This window comes from Hetaerina americana, unplaced genomic scaffold, assembly GCF_022747635.1.
Source record: "Hetaerina americana unplaced genomic scaffold, ioHetAmer1.1.p SCAF_7, whole genome shotgun sequence".
NCBI classification, from domain to species: Eukaryota; Metazoa; Arthropoda; class Insecta; order Odonata; family Calopterygidae; genus Hetaerina; species Hetaerina americana.
In genome coordinates, this window is record NW_027287316.1 from 39123300 (window position 1) to 39138283 (window position 14984).

General features: G+C 43.1%; 1 protein-coding gene and 1 non-coding gene across 2 annotated transcripts in view; both read left to right on the plus strand.

Annotated features, from left to right (window-relative positions):
• Window positions 1-14984, plus strand: part of LOC139696641 (uncharacterized) — a 282301-nt gene that overhangs the window by 166122 nt on the left and 101195 nt on the right. The window lies entirely within an intron of this gene.
• On the plus strand, window positions 8132-8202 carry TRNAG-CCC (transfer RNA glycine (anticodon CCC)). Its single transcript has one exon. It is a non-coding gene; the product is annotated as a tRNA-Gly (tRNA).

Consider the following 14984-nt stretch of genomic DNA (forward strand, 5'->3'; position numbering starts at 1 on the left):
ATTTCATGCAAAAAAGAGACCGTGTTGACGTCGCAAAAGACATGATTTGCGAGGCTGAATCCGATCCCACATTCATCAAAAGGATCATTACTGGAGACGAGACGTGGGTTTATGAGTACGACACGCAATCCAGACATCAGGCAAGTGAATGGCGTTCACCAAATGAGCCGAGACCAAAAAAACCACGTCGTTTTCAGTCAAAAAAGAAGGCAATGCTGACGGTTTTCATGGATTACAACGGTGTAGTGCATCATGAATTTTTGCCAGAAGGCCAGACAGTAAACAAAGAGTATTATTTGGGCGTTATGAGACGTTTGCGTGAAGCAATTCGCCGAAAGAGACCAGAAATGTGGGCAGAAAACTCGTGGATTTTGCACCATGATAACGCACCGTCGCACAGTGCTATCATTATTCGTAATTTTTTGACGAAAAATGCAACAAATACCATCCAACAGCCACCGAATTCACCTGATTTGGCTCCCTGTGACTTCTTTCTGTTCAATCGAGTTAAAAAACCATTACGGGGAACGCGTTTTAGCAGCCGAGAGGAAGTAATGGAAAAATCGCAGGAAGCACTGATGGACATACCGAAAACCGACCGTAACTTTTGCAAATGTCAAGTTATGACACTAAGATTTAAAGGGAATATCAACAACAGATGTACCAATTTAACAAAAAAAACAGAACTCAAATCGGAACGATGGGAGCGCCACACGGTGGTTATTCCGGGAACTTTTTGATCAAGGTAGTAGAACACAACCAGGAGGTATTTGCCTGTTTCGTAGATTTCGAAAAAGCGTTTGATAGGGTGAATTGGGAAAAACTAATGAGTATATTGCAGAAAATAGGAATAGATTGGAGGGAAAGGAGGCTAATCCGCAACCTGTACATGTCTCAGACTGCTCAGGTGCGGGTGGGAAACGGGGAGTCAGGATGGGCAGTGTTAGGAAGGGGTGTAAGGCAGGGTTGCCCATTATCACCGTTGCTGTTCAACCTGTATGCAGAGGAAATGATGAAAGAGGCATGGGAAGAACTCGAGGTAGGAATGAAAGTGGGCGGGGAATTCGTAAAATCAGTTAGGTTTGCTGATGACCAAGCCTTAGTTTGTCAGTCAGCCAAGGGGCTGCAAGCATTGCTGAGTGAATTGGAAATTCAGTGCGACAATTATGGGATGAGAATCAATATTAAGAAAACAAAGGTTATGCGATTTTCTAGAAAGAAAAAGGCCAAGCTTAACATTAAAATAGGAGGGCAAAAACTAGAGCAGGTAGAGCAGTTTATGTATCTCGGTAGTGTTTTGGACCAACACGGTCAAAGTAGTATGGACGTAAGGAGAAGAATTGCGCTAGGCAAAGAGGCTTTCACAAGGAGGAGGGAGTTAATGACGGGGACTCTGAGTAAGGATGTTAAGAAAAGACTCGTAAAAACTTTGATATGGAGCGTAGCTATGTACGGCGCGGAAACGTGGTCATTGAAGCAGGAGGATAGACGTAGACTGGAGGCTTTTGAAATGTGGGTGTGGAGAAGAATGGAGAAGGTGAAATGGACAGAGAAGAAAACAAATGAGGAAGTACTTGGTATGGTGGGCGAAGAGAGGGGTTTGTTGGGAGAAATCCTGTGGAGGCAGGAAAAGTGGATGAAGGGGGTATTGACCGGCAGTGGGATGTTGAAGACTGTGATAGAGAGTAGAATGTTGGGCAAATGAGGAAAGGGAAGGAACAGGATAGGGATGTTGGACGGGATGAAGGGAGGAAGAAAGTACTCGGAGATGAAGAGGGACCTGATATAGAGTAGGATGATGGATTTTGTGTTTTGTTAGGAGTAATAAAATATTTGTTTGGTAGTTGTGTCCATCCAAAAACCTACCTTAACCGGTAGATTACCTTAAAAAAAATGATACCTGATTGTCCTATGTAAGAACTAATAGTTGTATCTATCTGTACGTGAGCCTATCTCCCTTGCCTAATCTTTGTGGTCTGAACTGCCCAAATAGTGTGGGGTCATGATGTTAGGATAATTGAAGTTGTTTCCCTCGAAAAGCTAAAACCTAGCTAGTTTTAGGAGAAATAATTAAATTTTCCGTAAAATAAATAAAGAATAAAATACAGTGTAAGGAGAAAGATATGGGATCCTGATAAACTCGGTTTGATTTTAAATCGCGCGCAGCGAAGTTGACCTAGATTTGTAAAACGTTGTTACAATGAACGGTGAAGCGTATTCAGATTATTTGAGAAATTAGGTTGGGATTCACTCTCGGAATGAAGGTTCACTCATAGATTAAATCTATTTCATAAATAGCATGTGGGTTTTTACGGCGATGCTGTTGAAAATACGTAGATGGCCCCATCGTATTACGGTGAGAGGGATCTTGAAAACAATATCGGAGAAATCAAGTGTAAAATCGACAGATTTAAAATTTCATGTTTCCCGCGAACGATAATATATGAGAACAACTACGAACCACCGCGCTAGGGGTAAAATTATTTTATAAAGTCTAAGTAGCCTGGAATGTTGCAAATTTTTTTCTTTACCCCTACTTTTTGCTCTTCTGTACTAAGAGCTTATCTCACTTGGGTAATGAAGTCTTCATCTACATCTACTTACTTCCCTGCACGCCGCCGCAAGGGCGTTTGGCGGGTGGTGTTAGGACGCCACCCGTAATTTAGAAAAGAAAAAAAACCGCATGCAAGAACCACAAATTCATACACTCACAAAAAAACATTGCATATATTCATGCAAGAACACTTACACCCCACACACATGCAAACACTCAAACTACCAACTAACATACACATGCACCTGGGTGTATACTTAACAGCTTTGCAGTGTTTAACTATGCTCCGACTTGTAAATTCAATGTTTGTAATATTTCTAAAGTGACTTTGGTTTCTTACTATTATGATTTCTGATTGAGTGAGTGTTTGTATCTATCTGTCCTGAAATCTATCTCCTTTATTTTATCTTTGTGGTCTGATCTTATGTCTTATGCTCTTCGGCGTAGTGCATGTAGCTGAAGTCGAGAGCATAACTTTCATCATTTCAAATCTTTTGCATTATTATTGGTAATCAACGATTAAGCAGAGCTTGATTTTATGTTGCGTGTTCGGTGTGGAATTATTACCTATCACACGACCTAGTAGTAGCTTGCAGGGTACCATGGAGATGTAAACGCCATATTAAACACTAGGCTCGTGCGAGTAAAAACTCCCGATCGCATTGCTCGTTCCTTGCAGGGGTGAAATGTATTGTGCCCTCGGCTCACGAATATCCATTGTGCAGCTTCTTTTGAAGCGTTAATGGGTTAGCACGCAGTTGTTTGCAATGCAGTGTGTGTGTGTGATTCCCGAAAATCCGTTGTGCTTAGGCGATTATTTAATCCGTCCTGATGTTTGCGCGAGAAGTCGGTCGGACTTCGCAGGAGACCGATGGCAAGCGCCTGTCTCGCGCGCCTTGTTTGCGCAAACGGTCGACGTCCGCGGATGTAGCCGGCGGAGCGACTCGCCTCCAGAAAAATACCGAAAATTCCTGAGCAGCTGTAAAAATTAAGCCTCGTGCTCGGGCCCGGGAGATGGGATCCCTTTTATTCCATTTGTTGAGAGTGGAAGAGGGGGTTCTTTTTTCTGCATGGTGAGGGGTGAGGTAGGGTGGCCGGGGGGGAGGGAGGGGAAGGCCGAATAATGCTCGACCTTGCTTTCGTGAAAGGTTTTCCGTGAAAAGGGATGGGAAGAAAGGGCATTGTTGCCCTCAGGGACTCTCTGGGATCCTCTTTTAAGGCGCCTAGGGTGTGCCCAATGGTCCCCTCACCTCTCATCCCTCTTCCCCCTCACGAACGAACTCAGATCGACCAGCAGAAAAAAAATATAGTCTCGCATGAAAGGGATCTCTTCCCCTCCCTGGTGACCTCGGATCCGAGGCACCCTTCAAGTCCTCCTCCCATCCCCCGCGTACCCTAGAGAGGGCAAGGAACTCTGCCGGAGAGGTCATCGACACCCGAACTGATTCCAGGAAAAATCCATTTCCCCTCTTCCACCCTCTTAATCCCTTCTGCCAGGGTTCCATTCAGGCTAAAATCCCCGAGCATTGACGCCACCCGAACCAGGGGGATTTTTTTCATGGTTGCGTGATGATGCTGTGTTGACGCGAGCATTGAATGTAGGGTTTTGTTGGAATAGGGTCTTCCATCGCCCTGAAGGTTCCCAGCTTTATCGGGACGATCCCTCGTGGAGAAGAACCTTTGAAGAATTGCGCAACCCTTAGTTTGAAGCAAAATAGGGTAGGGCGTTCAAGTATATGAGTCAAATGGTAAAAGAACAATTGTTGAAAAATCCCGAATTATAATTATATTTTTGGTCCTGGGCTTTACTGACAACGTACAGATTTTTGTAACCTATGGTACCATACTCTTCATAAATCCGATGTAATCCTGTATATCAAATTCAGTGCCCCTCCCCCCCTTCTCCGCGAGGAAACATTTCCCGGACATACGAAATGTCAACTTATCAAATTCAAGGAACATTTAGCACACTTCAAATACAATGTACCTTAAAAATCCAGCATCGTCAAACAACGAATAGAAATCTACCCCTCCACATTTCTCGTCGGCTTACATCTCTCAAAATTGCCCCGACCCGAAATTGATCCTAGCCCCGTAAGAATGCATTTTCACCCTCAACTCCGACAATAGTTTTAATTCAGACACATTTTATCCCCCCATCTTCAAATAATCCTCGCGAATTCAACCCCATTACTCCCCGTCTCCAGGCTCCACCTATTTCCCATTCCTCCTTACTTACCCTTGATCTATGATGAAGTCATTCGGTGATCATTCTTTGCCCGACGAAGATGGCCTTACCATAGAAACGACGTTGTATCTTTCTCTTTTTCTCTCTCCTTTCCCCATTTCCTTTGAACCTTCCTTAAATACCTTTTGTCCCTGACAACCTACCCTCCTTTTGTCCCGCATCCCTACCCCGGTGACCGCCTGTTATCTCGTACCGCTTGGGCACAGCGAAGGTGAGAACAATGCCGGCTGATTCTGCAGGCGACAATCATCGATGGATTTCTAGAACGTGCGATCGAGCACCGTGCGCCATCATTTTCCTTTTTAATCCTCACCCTTCCCATCATCCCACTCCTCATCTCCCTACTTCATAAGCACGGCCGCTGAAAACTTCTGTTTAATGTTGTTGATGATACAGGAATTTGCTTGAAAATGGAAGTGCGCTTGTCCTACGCATTTCATTACTCATAGTAACTCCATAAGTGTTATCTGTGTCATCAGTTTTAAACATGTACGTAAATGCTAGCGGTTAAACAGTCCGTCATTGAGAAAAACGTCGATACATATATAGTATGTATACATCTGACGGGTAATTATTTCTCATTATCAGTTTCAGTTGATTCAAAAACGAATGGTGAATAAAACCTCAGACCTTAAAATGTTTTGCTGCTAATCATTAACCTATTTAACGGCTCGGACATTCAGTCATTCATGCGTGTTCATTTATGCCGAAAGGAAACCACGTCGGAGGGAAAGGATGCGTACTTCATGATCAAAATATTCACGCGGGAAAGGGTCACACACACTCCCTGCTGATATTTACGTGGAAACTGTTCCTTTTAGACTGGATTACCAACCCTTCGAGTATTGGTAGCAGTTATTAGGAGAGACGACCGAGAGCTGAGGCCATTTGCGGCATTCGGGATAGATGGGAATGGAGGAAGGGTGGAATATTGAAACCCGGTGTCGGCATTAGCCTACTTTTAAAGAAAGGCACCAAGGGGTCCACAGCTGAGCGTCCCATCCGAACGATGGCGTACTCACTTAAAATGCTCTTCAAAAATCACCTCAAGTAGCGATCGGGACACCACTGAAAAAGATCTGCCGTCTCCAGGGTTCGAACCCGCCCTCTAGGTGGTAAGCCGGTACATTAGCCACCGCCCTATCGTGATCCTCTCAGCCATTCGAGTTCTCTTTTCTAAGATCAACTTTACGTCTCATGACAACTTGCAATCGGATTTTCAACAGGAAGAACTATGAAAATAAACAGGAATAACGGTAGTCTTTGCTAATCATAAGCCTAGTTATCGACTAGTTAATAGCAGTTGCTTTGTGACTAATTTAAACTACTAGTAATTGTTTTGGTTTATTTTCAACCACAGAGGTGGAGATGTTGAAACTAATTTTACATTCTAACATAATGAATGCATTTAAGAAAAAAAAATTGTTTTAAAGGCCTTTGGGCAAAAGAATTTTCGTGGCATGACAATAAGTTATTTCAAGCGTTTATACTCTTAAGGCACGAATAACATTCGTGGCTATTTGAAATGTGGAGAAGGCAGTTTTTTGCCGTTTTAAATGGTCAGTTATAGTTTGCTAATTGCTTCCTTCCTGGTCAATCTGGTTACGCATTATTCGGTGCCTGATTATCGTTTGCCTTTTTACATTTGTCAATTTCAAGTGACTGGTACGAGGTGACTTGTATTAGATGGAAAGTATGTTCTTCAAAGGAATAATTCATTTACAGACATTCAAATTCCGATGACTTTTCCCAAAATTTAATCCGACATGGTGAATTCTTCTCGGGACTTTCATCGGGTAAAGTTCTGCATTGCGTATTACCCTTGAAGTTCAGCCCTGGAGGTGATGAGTGAGTCCTCCGTTGAAACGTCGACAGCAGAGAAGAATTCCCGAGAAGAATTCACCATACCGGGAAAACATCAGATCCCTTCTTCAATATTACACTTCGAATTTCTTCATTGACAGTGGCAGTAAAGGAGAATCGTGGAAATTTTCTGTCTGAACTTTTATGAATTCCATTTGTACAAGGAACTTTTGTAGATTTTAACGTTACAAGATTATGATTATTATTAAAACTAAGCTTTTGGCGGAGGTAGGTTTCTTTTATGGTTCCAGGATCTAAGGAGTTTTACACTTTTAAGCTCCTCATTAAACAGTACTAAATATGTATTCAGGAATGCCGATACAACACTTCTGGGCAAGGAGGATGGGTCGTAACGTAAGGGTAACTAATGATAAATTGACCAAATTTCCTCATTAAGTAATTAATGAGGAAATTTGGTGGGTCTTCCCATCCACATCCATCCCCTTAGGTGCCCACATATTGGGAATCATAACGACGTCACATTTCGTGCGAATCGTATCTGTCCATATCGGTTCTAACATACACGCAGAGACAAATTTTCCACCGATAAAAAAAGAGATGCAGTGGATATTCCTTCCTTTGATTTACAAAATATTTCTTGGAACAGTAATGAGCAAACATTAATATATTTGGATTGAGTTTGGCCGTAATTGCCCTTGTCATATGCTGAAATACAGGGAACGCTCCATTAACCGAATTACCTCCAATCTAAATAGCGTTCAGCTGAATTGGCTAAACGCTATTTAGATGCTTAAAAAAAGGTCATCCTCCAGAGTTTTCTGAAGAAATACCTATGTTTTCATCCTAATGTAAAATGTATGAATAATAATAAAATACATTGCACTCTGTTATCAAAAAATAATAGAAATTACTTGAATAGAAAATACAATTTATTACAATAGATAGAAATTTAAATGTAGTGGCGATGGTGAAAGCATTAGGTATGACAGGCACAATGTTTTAACGGGTTGAGGATGCGAATAAGGTCAGCTCCTCTCCAACATGCCAGCCACCCCTGCAAACAATGAATGCTTTGGGTCAACACGGCATCTGGTCTATTGACACTGTCCGGGCAGTGTCTAGTCAAGTTTGTGCAATAGTCATCTTTTGCAGCGTCGTCGTCGTGTACTTGTCATTTGCTAACCTTTCGCTCCAGAAATCTATTTAAATACTATCCAAAACCGCTCATACTTCACCTCTTTGTATAGGCTAACGGAGGTATTTAAATTTTTATGACTGAAAAGGGGAAAGTAAACAAAATTATAAAAGTAAAAAGTAAACCGTAGCACCCGCAACGCTGGAAATGACGTTCAATCGAAAGAAAACCGGAAGTTTAAGATTGCCGCCAGCTCAATGGCGCTTCCAGGTTAGCAGATAATGCAGGAACGAGGAGCCATATCGATTACCTCCTGCGGTAACGGAGCGATTTTGTTTGTGTAAGGACTGGCCAGAGTGCCCTTCTCACGGCACTGCTGGTGTAGTGGTATCATGCAAGATTCCCATTCTTGCGACCCGGGTTCGATTCCCGGGCAGTGCACTTTTTTTTCAGTTTCACTAATGCTATTTCTAAAGGCGACTTTTGACAGATTTTTCAAGTTAAATCACTTGGAACATTATTAAAACTTTTACAATTATTTTATTTTCAGCGAACCCTTATCTGGGGAATGCCACAGAGGGATATTTACTTAAAAACATTATCACATACAGAAGTAGCGCCAATTTACAATGAAAACTATTGCAAAAAAATTAAAAAGGACAAAATACAATAGCAGCATAACAATAAACAACGAGAGCCGAACATTGGCAGGGGAAATATTTAACTAGTTGACAGATGGGATAAAGCTTCGAGTGGTGGAATTGTTACATGATAAATAAAAAGGATCGGCAGTGTGAGGGAGTGAATTTAGAAGGGGGGGAGGCGAAATAGAGGTGAACGCTTAGTGAGAGATATCCTAGGAATAGATAGATGAGTAGGGAGTGGGTGTGGGTGGGTCGAGTTGGTATCCTGTAGTTGAAGAGAGAGTTCAGGGCAATCAATAGTCGAGTTTAGGGTGTTGTGGAGGAGTTTTAAATCATCTGTAAGTCGGCGGTTTTGGGGGGGGCTAGAAATTGATAAAGAAGACGGAATAGCATTTGAGGACATATTACGGATACGTGGGATTCGGTGTTAGGCTATTTTAGTAAATATGTGAGAGATACAATCGATGGGTTTTAGATTATTTCGGGCTGCGATGGACCAAATTGTGGAGCCATATGATACTGGGAAGGACAATTGTTGAGTAGTACGAATGGAGTGCAATTGGATCTTTAATTTCTGTGAGGCGATAAAGGAGCCCTAATAGGGGCATTGCTTTATTTTTTACATTCTGAATGTGGTTGGAGTAATTTATTTTATGGTCGGTTAAAACGCCTAGGTCTTTCATAGCTGTTACTCTGTTTAATCGAGTTGAGTTGATGGTGTAGTTGAATGTCAGGGGTTTTTTCAGAGTAAGATTCATGATGCTGCATTTTCCAGGGTTTAAGTTAAGCTTCGAGGCATCACACCATAGCGAAATTTGATTTCTGGCAATTTGAAGGTGAATGCAGTCAGAAATATTATTCATTTGCTTGTAAATCTTGCCATCATCAGCATAGAGAAGGGTTTGAACTTGGGAGGAAAGGAGCCGGGAAGGAAGACCATTAATGAATAAATTGAAAAGATATGGTCCAAGGACACTGCCCTGGGGAACTCCATACCTAACAGGAAACCAAGAGGAAGAAGCATTCGAGAGTATTGCACGCTGAGTTCTGTAGGTGAGAGAGCTAGAAAGAAGGCTGAGGAGCATACCATGTATGCGAAACTGTTTATGTAGGAGGAGTTGTGTTTTTGTAGGAGGTTATGTTTATGAAGGAGGAGTTAATGATGGAGGGCGTGGAAGAAGTCAAGGTAGATGGCATCAAGTTGACTTGATTTGTCTGTTGCCATGACGGCATGTTGCTGAAAGATTGCAAGATTTGTCAGGCATGATCTTCCTGGGAGGAAACTATGTTGCGGGGAAGATAACAAGGGAGAGGTAAATCCTGTTGAGAATAATACGCTCACAAACGGAAGACAGGATTGTAAGCAATGAGATCTCTGAACACCGAAAGATATCAAATTCGAGTTCAATGAAGTTCATGGTTCATCTGCTCCTGTGCTTGCGACTGTTTACAATTGGGAAAGTCAGTTCAAACTTGACTGTACATCCACAAATAATTAACATCGTATGGGACGTTAACGAGAAGTGATTCCCTCCGAAATGGTTGACAAAATCCATGGCATAGTTTTGAGTGATCGACGAATCAAAGTTCGCGAAACAGTTGTGGCATGTCACAAGGTACAGTGCCTTCAATGTTGCACGAAAATTGGGTGTGAAAACAACCTCGGCAAGATGGATGCTGCGTTTGCTCTCGATGGAGAATAAACGCAGTCGTGTGGTCAATTCGAAGGCTGGTTTGGCGCTCTTCTGTCGCAATTCTGACGCTTTTTTGCGTTGTTACATAACTGCGAACGAATCGTGGGTACACCACTGCACTCCAGAGAAAAGGGAACAGTTGAAACTGTTCATTCCTTATTTCTTGATTTGGCCCCGAAGAAGGCAAAGACGGTGAGATCGGCCGACAAGGTGATGGCCACGGTTTTTTACGGCTGCACGCGTAATCATCTACAACGATTAACGTAAATAGTCAACTGAACCTACTACCGAATAGCAAAAAGAAATTAAAGCATATGAAACAGAAATTTCAGAAGTAAACCTCGTCAGTATGCCAGATATCCTAGAAACCATTAATTAGATCTAAAATCATGGGTATATCGGGGTCCTGTGCGTCGACCCCTGTTCCCCTACCACCTTCCTTATGAGTAATTGACTCATGTGGGGAAACAATTTAGATAGTCATCGTGCTTCCCACCTTTCCCTCCAAACCCTCTTTTGCGGGACTTCCTTTTCTCCTTAGTTCTTAAGTGTTGTGGTCTAAAACACTTACGTTGTTTAGAGGCTTTTACGAATATCTAGCTTGAGAAAGCCTCCCATTACGTTTCCACATTTCGAAAATCGCTTATCCCACCTTCGTTATAATAAGAAAAACAGTGGCAGGCCTGTTAAATATATATATTTTTCATACTGGTTTCTAGCATCCCCTGGACATAAGAGGTTCGCCTCATTCGTGTTTTTGTTGTTATGAAACGGGTGAAAAAGGCGAAGGGCGGGATAAACTTCCCTAATCCACAGTAAAACGTCAGTCTCCCGAGTATATATTGACCATCCTCCTGAACCCTGCGGATTAGTAAGAAATTGGATTAATCGCGTGCTTCCTGATGCAAACAAAAAATATTTTCACACGTTAAAATTACTACGTAGCCCACTTACTTCTGGGCCGACTCCGGTAGTGACCAGGACTGATTTTCACAATGCTGTCCATCATAAAAGTCTTGGCAGTAATAACTGAGGTGGTTTCCCGTTGCCTTCTTCAACAGTGTTTTACACGTGACACTATCGTTCAATTGGCACAACACCGCGATCAGACCCCTCTGCAGCAGCCTCACTGAGGAACAGATACTGTGCGGACTACCTTCCGTCTGACTCCTAACCTTAGGCCTATCTGGCATGGGTGACCCTACTAGGAGATATTATAATTGCACCCGCCAGTATAGCTCTAGGGATCATCAGAATGCACAAGTCCTTCCACCTCGTCAAGGTTGTATTCAATCGGAGGATCAATATATTTGCATCCTTTTTCTCTGCCTCCTTATGATTTATCCGAGCAGTCCCCTCTCCTCCCCCGCCGTAACCAGCACTTCCTCATTTGTTTTAATTATGGTCCATTTCGCCTTCTCCATTTTTCTCCTCACCCACATTTCAAAAGCCTCCACTTTTCATCTATCCTCCTGTATCAGTGACCATATTTCCGAGCCATACATAACTACGCTCCAAAACTGTTGACCGGATGCACGGGTTCGATGTGTGAAATTCACACGTTAGGATAGCGTGCATAGTTCCTTTCCTTGTGTCGTACATGGTTTCCTAGGAAGATCAGGTACGTACTGAGGGAACGTCTACGCTAGCCCACAGAGCGCATTGATTCATGGATTTACAACAAAATTAATAGTTTTTGAGGATCCCACACGGTAGAAAAAAACGTTTCGCAAATATTAAAACCAGAATCTAGCTTACCTTTAGAATGTCATAATTAACCAAATGCCGAGTATAAGTTGAGAATAACATTTCGCGGCATTATTTTTATGCTACCACTGGAAATTATCGAATATGATGCAAAATAATTTCATTCTTTACCCGGCAGAACAACTAAGGGATATATTTCCCCAATTAACTTAAACTCGCGGAGGAGCAATTGTGACCTTCGATTTTTCAATACATCCCAATCAACAAGTGATTGAAAATCTATTTGCCACCTGTGGTATAGCTACTCTGTACATAAAATTACTCCATACATTAAACCTTCGATGATATTTTCCCGAAAACTGTTATCGAAATTCAGCAACCCATTCATTACCTGGAAGTGGAACCCACTAAATCACACCCTTTCCACGCAAACCGTTGGTTTCGGGAAGGAAAGAGGATTTCCAGGAACTCCAAGAATGGGAGTTTTACCTTCAGATAAAAAAAACATCGGCGCACGAAATAGGAAAGGAATTTTGAGATCGCGATTGATGTATTTCCAACTGAATGTTTACCTGACCATTTGAATGAGAGGGGTCTTTTTTTAAAAAAAGAAGCCGATGGAAAAAGGGTCTGACTACTTGGTCGGAATGGAAGGGAACGTTGCGTGTTTACAAGACCACCGAACGCGGCCGCGGAGCGGGGATTGGGGAATATATCTGCCGCAGGAGGGCGAGGGGGGAGCGGTTGAAGGGTGGAAAGAGACGAAGGTAGAGATGGGAAGGGATTGAAGGCTTCTCTTGATAAATTCCCGTCCTCATCTCTGAATTTCTGGGCACAAAGGGAGGAGGGACTAGGTGGGGGGAAAAGGTCGAAGATGGATGTGTGGTTCTCATCGTAAAACTACGGTGGCGGAGACACGGGGGACATGGAACGACGGAAGCGTGCCTTTTCGGCGGTTCCACTTCTCTCGCACCCGTTAGCCTCGCATTCCCTTTCCGAGCCCATAGTGCCGATCGCATACTGCCCGCCGCCCTCCCACACTGCCCCGCCGGAGAGACACTTGCAAGATTTCTTTCTATGCATACTTGCGGGGACACATTCGGAAATAATATATTCCCCACCTAAAAACCCGGCTCCATAGGCATCTGTACGGCTGATAGCAAATTAGGAAATAAAATGAATTTCAGTGCACGGAGACGATGAGCTTGGGGAAAGACGGGGAGAAATGGAAGAAAACTCATCTGGTGATTACGAGTATAAACCTCATGCGTTAGTTTTCTTTTAGCTTATTGTACCATGGTAAGATTTATAGTGATGGAAGAAGCAAGAGGGATGACGTAAACAGAATGAGTATTAAAGGAAGTTTCCTATAAGAGGAAGCAATCGTGAACAGTAAACAGTACTAGCATGGACATAAGGAAGCGATTCTTAAAAGTTATACATGGAATGCTATTTTTTAATAATACGAAGAGGGGATTGAAGGCGATGGAAATGTGGTGCTACAGAAGAGTGATGAAAAAAATTAAGAAGAACTTCGAAGTGCCAGTCAAGAGAGAACCATATGGAGGACACTTGAAACAAAAAGGGGGAAATAGATTGAACATATACACAGAGGCATGATAGCTTAATGAGGGCCATGATTTAAAGAGGCACAAGAGGGTGAAGAATTACAGATAAAGGCCATGACATTGGTAGGGAGCGGAAAAGTCCGGAGAGATGCTGCAAACCAATAATGGGAATGATGGCCCGGTTGATTACCTCTAATTAGTAATTCGCGTACTTATTTCGCACAGGCCACCTTGATTCGTTTTTGACGAAAATGGTCGGTTTATAATTCAATTGTCCATCGCTCTCCTTCCGACTTACTAGTACTCTAGACCGCGTGAGCAAATAAATGGTTGTGAATGAAACTAGATGGGTCGTCCCAAACGAATAAAAAAATTCTGCGGCGGTTTTCCTAGGATAGTCAAGTGAGGTCTCATTATGAATTATTATTAATAATACATCTCTCAATAGGAGTTTTCCAACTGGAAGACGCTTCTATTCCCGTGGACTCCTGTAAGAGAAATCCAAAACTTCATATTGATACCTTCAATCGAACTACAAACATTTTTCCTCCATGTAAGACTTTAATTGTCTTGCACACAAAAACACCATTAGTAGGCTCATTTACAATCATCCGTGCCTATCATGAATGACTCAATGGGTGTCGCCGCCCTCTTGGTAAACACTAATCGGAAAGTGGCCAACCGTGGCCAGAGGCCAACATGTGTGGTCTTCATGGGCAAGGGCCGGCCCTGCTTGTTCCTCATGGTGCAAGATGACCTCGGTTATCTCTCGCCTTCCTCGAACCACACCATGAGGCGAGTGTGAGCGAGCAGGGCGGCGAGCACCAGAGGAAGGGCGGTCCCGAGTGTTCTCCGGGGTCGAGGCGAAGAATACGCGACGGGCACTCGGGTCGTCCTGAGGAGAATGGAGGAGCGGCCGGGGAAAGGGGTCTGGGCATTTCCGTTGGTGCGTGGGAGTGGTGCGCGGGTGGGTGGGACTCTGGGAGGATTTGGTCCTTCGGCTCCCTTCAAAGGGCGAACCTCCGCGCGTTCGGGTGAATGGGCAGGCATCTCCCGCGTCCCCCTTCCGCCCTCCGAGGAACGCCGCCTCTCTGGAAGGGAGGAAGGGCATGCCCCACCCACTTGGGTGCGTCTCCCCATCCCCCGACGATCTACCTGCCACTCCGCGCGGGCCGCACACCACTCCCAATGGACCACTGTGGAATGCCCCGGCATTCCATGGAACGAACAAGGGCGGAAGAACTCGATCGCATTTTAGAATAATAAATATCCCGTTCACACACACACACATATACGAGTATATTCTTATAAACAATATTAAAACGTAGACACAAAAGAGGACACTAACAGAAACATTTTACTGCGGCGGAATTCGGAGGCGTATTTTTCTGCCCCCGACGGTGGTGGCAGGCCCGTAGAAACGTAAAATATTATGATAAACATATGCATATAATTATGCATATTATATATATATATATATATATATATATATATATATATATATATATATATATGTGTATATATATTTATGTGTGTGTGTATATGTATGTGTGTGTATACAGGTATATATATATATATACAGGGTTCGTCCGGAAAATAAGTGTACTGAC